The sequence below is a fragment of the Anser anser genome, assembly GCF_964211835.1.
Source record: "Anser anser genome assembly, chromosome: 19".
In the NCBI taxonomy this organism is placed as follows: Eukaryota; Metazoa; Chordata; class Aves; order Anseriformes; family Anatidae; genus Anser; species Anser anser.
The window spans coordinates 6,905,953-6,915,168 of NC_139740.1; the positions used below are offsets into that span (position 1 = coordinate 6,905,953).

Genomic DNA, 9,216 nt, shown 5'->3' on the forward strand with positions numbered 1-9,216 from the left:
TAAGCATGTTTGCAGAAGAAATATGGGTAATGCTCTTATCATGTATGACCTTTCCTATATGTGTAACATTGTCAGTGACAAAAATGCCATTTTTAAAATGGTTTTCACACTATGGTATCCAGCCATTAATCATGATGTATGTGAGTGACTCTATATTGTCTCTCTGAAATTGCAGCATTAGATTACTTTCCATCCCGGCTGCTCACATGAATTGTACCCCCTGTTACCACGAGCAAGGTTCCTGTTTTCCATGCCTAATGTCATTCTGGCCCCACGTTTACCCAGAGGACTGGAGGGAAACTTCCACGGCACAGAGACTGCCGCTCTCCTCTCCTTCCCCAGCAGACAATTTGTGCGTACGTGCGTGTAAATGGTGCACTTACTTTGAGATGTCTCTCTAATCCAGGGGTTGATAAATGACTCCTTCAGACGCCTCTGCTGATGTTGCATTTTTAATGTAGACAAACTGTAGCTTTGGCTCCAGTCTCCGCATCCCCACTCCTGCCATCTCCACTCCTCGTGGCTTCATTTCATCTCGCCTGCTGTAACTTGGGAGGTTTTACCTCCAAAGTGTATTTTGATTTACAAAAGGTAAAAAGCACTTGGCAGGGTGCTGTTTTTTTCTTTTAGCGCACGGAGCTTTCAGGTGTGAGTGCCGTTTCCCGCTGTACGTTACTTACCTTTATCCTCCGTGCCCGAGTAAAGATGCCACCCGAAGGGGACGCCAGGCAGCCGCCCTTCGTCCTGCCTGCGCCGTGGCTGTGGGGCCAGCAGTGGGTCGAAGCCCAGCCGCAGCAGCACAGACCTGCTGCCGGCACGGGGCGGGGGCAGAGGCCAAAGAGAAAACGGAGCTTGCATGTGGCAGCTAAGCATGTCGCCATGATTTGTAGCCCTAACGAGCAGCCTCTGACTATTTCTGCCTTTCAGTTCATTATTGTTGGCGTTAAGGCACCCACCCGAGAGCCGGGCTGGCGTTGGCAGAGCCGCAGGTACGGGCAGCCCCTGCCCAGCCTCGGTGCGCGCGTGCGGTGCGTTTGGAGGTGCTGTGCACACTGTGCGTGCCCACACCGTGCTGCACGGTGCCAGCACGGCAGCACGAGGGCAGTACTTCTGCTGGCAGCTGGAAGATGGCACCGTGGGCCACGTAAACGTAGCTTTGGAGGTGTATCCCTGTTGGGAAGGAGATAGCCTTGTCCAGGGTGTCACTGGGGGCTCCTTGGGAGCTGAGTGCCCTTTGCTGCTGGAGCAGGAGTGAATGCAGCGAGTCGAAGGGAAGGGAAGGCTTCCTGATGGAAACAGTGTGGACGTGCTCTGTCCGTGTGGAGCCGTGTGTATCCATGGGGGAAGAGGGATTCTCAGCATTTCACACCTGGAAATTTAACTGATCTTGCTCATTGTCATCAAACAGGAGTGAGGCCAGCGAGATCACTGGGTTCTGCACCACAAGTAGCGAATTAGGCTGTTGGGAGGAAAAATGGTTTTATGGTAACCAAAAAGGTCTGTGGTTTTGTACTCCACTGATTTTTAGGCATTTGGCTTCCTGCATGACTTCGGGTGAACCAGAGGCTCCTGTCTCAGGGGTGGACTTCTCCCATCCTCCTACCTTTTTGCAGAGCCTTTTGCTTCAGCCGCTTTGTCTCGTACCACTTGCAGATGTAATGCCTGGCACAGGAGGGGCTGATTTCCCTACTGATTTTTATTTTACACCTTCCACAAGGCTCAGTAATGCCTTTATTCTGGTTTTGTACGCAACCCTTTGATTCTGTAGGACAACGTAAGCCCAAGACACCAGGCCCCCTGGTGCAGGCTGCTGGCCCTTCCCCTGCGGGCAGCCTGTCCCCACCAGGCAGATCCCCTCCCGGCCTCCCCGGGGGAATCTGGGGAGGTGACCCCGGGGTTTGGTCGGCAGTGCCCTGGGACCACTGCCGCAGCCCCGCAGCGCTGCGCTTCCCAGCCCGAGCCTTCCCCAGCCGGCTCCCCTGCGATGGCACGGGAGCATCTTGAGATGAATAAATTATGCGTGTGTGGGAGCAAATGCAAAACAAATTGCAGATGCACACGAGATCAGGCGTGTCTCTTGTCTCTTTGTCTCCGTATCGCTGTGTGCTTTTGTTTCAAACTCTTGCTTTTCTAATGAGCTTCTGCAGGCCACGCGCGCTGAACTTTTAGGCTGGTAGCACTGCAGGAGCTTCCCGTGGTGCCATCTAAAGACAAAACGTGCCTCTGTCTGCCTGCCTCAAACACGTCTCAGACCAATCCCAAACCTTCTTTCCTCTACTTGCCGGTTCTTTTCCCTCATTGTTCTACCTGAACAATGAGCCCTGGAGGAAGGTTTGGGATCTTGACCGAGGATGGGTGCAAAGGGCGTCTGGGGGCACGGAGCTCCTCCCTGCCTCCCCTCTGCAGGCTTGGCGTCGGAGGCGTTCCTCTGGCTTGTTCCACGCCACGCCGCAAGTCAAACTCTGCTAAGTAACTAAATAAAGATGTAATTTTAATGATGATTAAATTGAAGCACCTCATTAATTTCATGTGAGAGGTGGGGAAGTACACGGCGGCGCTTTCCCTAAATTCATTGTTTGTCTGGCCGCGAGACGTCCCCTCTCAACGTCTGGTTGAGTCTAATTTAAGTATGTAAATTTAATGGTTCAGTAAGTAAAATTGCCTTTATTGTTTGGAATGGTTTGCACAGTAATTTACGAGCTAGCAAGGCTCATTTGATAGGAGTGTATGATGGAGTAGGTGACTACAGTGAAGGACGTGTTTATCTTAAGGATACAGGGGAAGAGCGCGGACACGGAGCCTCCCTAACCAGGGGCCTGGGGTAACAGCACCAACAGGAGCCTCGGGCGTGCGCCAGCTCCCTGGGACGGAGGAGCCCTGAGACGAGGATGCTGAGGCAGGGCACGGTGGCATCCCTCGCCCCACGTGGCTGCACCATGCGAGAGGTCCCAGCGCCCCGGCACCCCCAGGGCAGCCGCTCTGCGGGGGAATGCCACCCCGGTGCCCCGCAGACAGATTTTTGCTGTCAAAGCAAAGAACAGGAGGCTTTGCGGGCTGCAGGAGGGGCACGGAAATGTTTACCGCTGCATTCAAGTCGTTTTTCCCCCATGGTGTTGCTTCTTGCTGGGATGCACGGTGGCCTCAGGCAGTCTGTGTTAGGAATCGAAGCTTGCTCTGCGTTTGGGGATGGTTTTCTCTGGCAGCACCAGGAGCTCAGCCCTCACCCGAGGGTAATCCCCATGCCCCCTCTTTGCCGCCCCGCTGCTCCTAGCTGCGCATTGCTCGCTCTTCGAGGCTCCTTCATGTTATAGCCAGCTTGTTATTACGGCATTTCTTATTTAAAACAGCTTGTGCTGAGGAGCTGCAAATGCTTTTCAACTTTAATTTAGCCTCGTTGCACGCTCATGTTCGGGGAAGCTATTATCCCCCTTACCCTGTGGGCTGACCGGGGAGGCGGCATGGCTCTGCCACCACAGGGCTGGGCAGAGCCCCAGGACGAGGGGCTGCCCCCAGCCCCCTGGGCAGCATCCTTGCCACTGAAAGCTGCTTCCCGAAGCTGTCGTTGAAGCAGACAAACGAAGGCAGCAGACGCTGGTTTGCCTGGCTGCAGTCTGCCTTCCCGAAGATCTATGTAGGGCATGCTGCAGTCATGGGAAAATAAAAGGAGGAAGTGTTGCCGCCAGCAGCTGCTCGTTGTAAGGAGCTGCGGTGACATGGGGTGGGCAGGAAAGCCTCATCCTTGGGAAGGACTCAGCGTCTGGTGGAGGAGGGGGCTGTGAGACCCCTTCTTGTCGTTACAGATAGACCCCAGAAAAGCTCAGATCTGGAGAGATGTGTGCGCACCGGGCTCTGCTGGGGGCTTCCCCCTCCTGCCAGCGGGGCGGGAGCAGAGCTTGCCTGGCACCAAAACTCTCAGGTGGGGGGCTCTGCTCTGCACCCCCTCGTGCACAACTGTGCTTCTTTGACAGCGCTGCATTTGGGGGAACACTCACAGTGTTTTTCTCTGGATTTCTGCAAACTTTTATCAAACCGGGTGGCAGCAGCATCTTCTCGCCACCGCGGGTGGCTGGGGAGATGCAGCCGAAGGGCAGCGTTTGCTGCAGCTGGTGGGAGCAGGGCCGGGCTTCCCACGGCTGTTGGACTCAGTGTTTGGATCAACAGTAAAGAAATTCAAGCTGTGTAAGGAATATTTTGGGTCCTGCTTTCATTCCAAGGGTGAGCAGCAAGAGGGCAAACACCTCGGCATGCGTTAGCCCTTCGAGTACCCCGTAGATGGGCTCAGAGTGGAAGCAGATCGCTGCCCCCAAAGCTTTCCAGGCTGGAGACATCCTCGCTGTGCTGCCGTGCCCTGGGCACAGTCCCGCAGCCGCGAGATGCGTTTAACCCCCTGGCTGCTGCGATGCAGCGGGGAGCATTAGCGAGCTCCAGGCATTAACGTCCCCCTGTGCTGGGAGCGCAGCCATTTATTTTGCTAAGTAGACAGTGTGTAGTGAAGAGTGTGATGAGAAAGGAGGGAGGGCTGGGCGATGTGGAGAGAGGGATAATTAAAGGAATGAAAGGAAATCTACCTAATTGCATGGGCTGTTTTAAGGGGGTTGTATTCCTGGGCTACGCAGGAGATCTCAGGGTCTTCCCTGTGGCATGTCCTGCTGCTGTGGGGGGGAGGGAGGGACGGGGCAGCTTCAGCCAGAGAAGTGGTAGCCAAGGAAGGTGGGAACTCCTGTCCTCCCGTGCTCTTTTCCTGTGCCTCGCCAGTGAGCAGGACCTGCTAACCATGGTGGTGGTGGAAAAGGAAAGAATTGTGCTTCCCCCGTGGTCTTCCATTGAAGTCAGCTGATGCTTTGCTCTCAGAGGCTTTAGAAACTGAGTTTTGGAGGTTGGTGCTTCCCATCCTCCCTCGCCTGCTGACCCACTCACCCAGAAGCCCTGCAGCCGGTCAGACTGAGCTGTGGAAGGCTTCTCCTCTGCTGAAAGGAAGGTCGGGCTCAGCTGTAGTGCTTGTTGTTGTGGTTTCCCCTTGTCTTGTTTGCTTCTGGGGTTCCTGTAGGAAGAGCACACGCCTGGCTGTTAAATGGACGATCTTTCTGTGCAGTTATTCCTCGGGTTGCTTTCTGAGGTCTCGCAGACCTCAGCGGGGAGGCGCTGCCCCAGGCGGGGAGCTGCCTGCTTGTGCCGTGTGGCAGGGGGCTGTCAGCGAGGCAGAAATGCAGGGAACAGGGATGGTGTGGTGAAGATAACACGTACACATTGCACTGCCAGGGCCAGAAATGCGGAACTCACACAGAAATCAGACACGTTTATTCCTAACTGACTGTTAAAAACTCTCCCTGCGTGCAGGAATGAGCAGACGGAGACGGGATCTCCTGCAGCATGGGGCAGGCGGTGGGGAAAGCAGCCACCGCTGCCGGGGTGTCCCAAAGGCCATGGAGGGACCTGATGCTGTGGCTCAGACGGAGCTCTTCGTGCCAGCAGCGCCCTTCTGCTGGCCGCAGGGTTCCCCACTTGAGAGTTGCGCAGATTTGCAGCTAAAACCTTGTTGTCCCTGGTGTGGCTGCAGGGATGCGGAGCTGCAGCTTCCTCCTGCAGCCAAGCCCCGCTGCCCAAGCGGGTCCTCAGAAGGACGGAGGAAAAGTGCAGGCGCTGAGCACTGCACACATCGAGGGCACCGAGACCAATTAGAATACGTTAATTACCTTGCGAGCTGGCTTGCAGCTTTTTGAAATTCCAGCTTCATCCCCACCACAAACACCTTTTAGACCCTTCAAAGGGGCAGCGGTGCCGGGCAGGCTGGGGTCTCTGGCCGGGCTCGGGCTCAGTTACGGCTCTCACACAGCTCATCGCCTCTCATCCCGAGGGCCAGGTGCCGGGCTCTGCCCTTACCCGGTCCTGGAAAGGTTGCGCAGACGAGGATGACAACCCAGAAGGAAAAAAGAAGGAAAAGGGGAACAGGAAACCGTGACATGGAAATTGTTTCTTGTGTCCGTGAAATGTTCTGCTCTGCCTGCACTTACTTAATTTATCAATTTCGAGATCAGTAAAAGTTGTACTGGCAGCGAGGAGAGGCAGTGGGTGCACCACAAAGCTTTCCCTGAGACCTGCCCGGGCCGTGGTGGGGCAGGGGATGAGCTGCCACCTCGGCACAAAGCATCTCAGTGCTGGAAATGGTAACGGCGCTTTCGGCTTTGCCTGAAGCGTGTATTTTACTCAATGAAATGGAGATTTCTGCCCAAGTTTTGAGACAGTGGCAGATATTTTCAGGTTCTTTGTTTTAAATTTAGGGAAAGGGGGAGTTGTGGATGTGTGGGGAGTTGATTTTTTTGTGGGGGGAGGCTGTTATTTATGTTACGGTAATAGGGTGCTGAGCAGAGGCTGGTAGTTTGGTTCGTTTTGTATGGAGGAGATATAAAAGTTTAATGATGGGAAGCAGATATGGAAAACAACAACAAATTATCTGCTGGAGTTGTGCTGCCTTTTCCCAAGCAAAACATGAATAAAGAAGAACAAAAATGATAATGAACTAAAATGTCAATAATTGAAGATCTGAGTCACATGGGCAGGGAAACTTTTCATTATCCAGGTCTCAGTCTTGACGTGTCTCCTCCGCAAACAGGGAGGATTTAGCTTTTTGAATCATTCCTTGATCATGCAAACAGCCATTGAAAGAAATTCATTTTTCTCCCGTGCTTTTCAGCTCTTTTCCATAGCCCTGGGATGTGGCTGTCTTTATATTAATAGGAGCTGCTGCCTGACAGCCATTAAATGTGCATTTAAGCCTTTTGCATACCCTGAACATGCTATAGCTGCTCCGTGTCGTGCCTGCTGACGAGCGGGGTCAGGCCCTTTCCTCGGTAGATATCGCTGAGCCTATTAGGCTCTAACGGGGTTAGAACAATTGATATTTACAGCCCTGCTGCAGCCAGCACAGGGGCTGCTGCGGGGACGGGGCTCGGCTCCGGTCCCACGCGGCGCACGGCGGTGGCACACGTACCGTGCACGGGGGACAGCAGGTGACGTGGCCAGGGAAACGCGTGGCGACGATCGCCACGTGCTGAAACATCCCCTGCGCTGCCTGGTCCGAGGTTTTATCCCAAACCTTGGCGGCGGTGTGGTCACAATGCAACCGATGAGCTTTGGTCGATGGATGTTTTTGGATGAGGGACAGCCAAAACATCAGACACTCGGTGTTGTGCAGGATGAGTGCTGCCCCGTGCGGTGGCCCTCTATCCGGTGGGTCGGGTGGTGGCCAGAGGTGCACGGAGGCAGTGCTGGCTGCTGCTGCCCGCGGTGCTCGCACCGTGCAGGTGGCTCCCAGCCGTGCCAGCGGCCGGAGCTTTGCGCGTCCAGGTGCCACGGGGAAGAGCCAGGGGGACAGGCAGGGGTCGGCTCACCGGCAGGTTGTTACTTGAATTCATGGCGGGTTTTGTTTCTTCACATCCAGACAGAAGTGGAAACCAGGGCACAGCCTGACCTGGTTATGTAAGAGAAAGCGTAAAAATAACCCGGGAGTGGGAGCGGGGGACGCGCAGAGAAGTGGGCTCGTGTGACCGCTCCAGCTCCGGCAGGGACCCCAGGCACGTCCCCAGCCTCTGCTGGAGCGCTTGTAGGGGATGAATATTGCGGCCTATGGAAGTCTGTCGTTGCAATTGAACAGGCTCACAAGGAGTGAAAACCAGAAGGGAATAGAGCAAATAGAGAAGTTAGAGCCTCGCCGTGCTGAGTGTTCGGTAAGAAATACTCTGCTCTGAAGTGTTTGGGCCCAGAAGACGAGGCACAGGAGGGAGGCGATGGGCTTAGCCAGGAGCTGGGGCTTGGGGGGACCTGAAGAGCCCTGCAAAGTGGGGCCCAGACAGGATTTTGGGGTAAGGATGAGACCCGCAGCAGCGGCAGGGGCTCAAATCTGTCCCTGTTCCCATTTGCAGAGGTGACTTAGGGGAAGGGATGGGGCAAGTGAAGCGTTCACTGTCTGGTAAAGGGAGAGGTCCAGAGTGGAGCAGGTCGGGCCACCATCAAGGTGTTTCATTGGAAATCAGAAAGCAGAGCTCCAGAGTCTCGCGCTTCCCATTCATGCCGTTAAACAACACAAAATACAGAAGGAAGCTGAGTAGAACTCATTCTGCCAGCTAAGGGCACACGACCACTTTCCCAAGGCGGTTATTCCCCTTTATCCCCTCACTTTCACGTTCTTGGTGCTCAAGCCACGGGCTTGCTTCCTCTCATCAGGACGCAGATGTCTTTCAGGACAACGAAAATCTGAATCCCTCGGGTCACAGCACGGCAGGGTGGCCGGAGCAGTGTTCAAGGAGAGAGGGCAAAGGCTCATCTCGTGCTCCTGGTGTTAAAAAGCTGTTGAGCAGGCCCGCGGGTGTCAGCGCCAGGTGACTGCGCAGCCACCCGGGTGTGCTGCGTGTGCGCAAATCACTGGCTGCTTTTCCTTTTCCCTTTTATTCTTAAAATCGTATTTTAGGGGGAGTTGTGGGCAAGGTGGAAACGAGAAGTTGCGTTAAGAAAAAGCACCCGACCTGCGCAAGCAGTCGCCCGAGGCGAGGCGATGTGCCGTGGCTGGTGGCCCGGCCACCACTGGCGATGCCACGGGGATGAGGATGGGGCTCCCCGGCAGAGGGGGGCTCCCAGCTCAGCCCCCCGTTTCCAGCCCGGCCACGGCTCTCTGCCCGCCCCAGCCACCGGCGCCGCCTGCTTTTGTCTCCGTGCCGCGCGGGCGAGGCGCTTTGCTGAATATTAACGCCGCGGCTCCTGCCCCACCGCTCGGCCCACGGCTCCTCCAGCACCGATCCACCCCACGTCCACCAAGGGGGCGCAGATCAGCGGGCAAAATACGGGCACAGCTCGCCCGCCGCCTTTCATTTATCCCTCCCCTTTATTTATTTATTCATTCATCCCTCCCCTTTATTTATTTATTACTTTTATTTCTATTTTCCCTGCTGCTTCCATCCACCCTGGGGCAGCCTGCTCTGGCTGGGGAGGGTTTGTAAGCTGGTTGGCCGTGAGGATGGGCTCCGTTTGGCCAAATATCCCACAAAACGGTGCAGTCACCGGCCTGGCAGTCCGTGTCTGCTGCCAAGCGTTGTCACCGCGCTGCTGTGTGTCGGGGCCGCGCTGCCGGGTGCCCCCCGCCGCCGCGCAGCCCTCCACCGCCGCGCTCCCCCCGCCGCCGCGCGCCTCCTCTGCTGGCAGCATCGCTCCCCTCCGCATCCGCCG

At 55.7% G+C, this 9,216-nt stretch overlaps 1 protein-coding gene across 16 annotated transcripts in view; it reads left to right on the plus strand.

The window, feature by feature from the left end:
* TNRC6C (trinucleotide repeat containing adaptor 6C) overlaps positions 1–9,216 on the plus strand; it is a 298,323-nt gene that overhangs the window by 124,583 nt on the left and 164,524 nt on the right. The window lies entirely within an intron of this gene.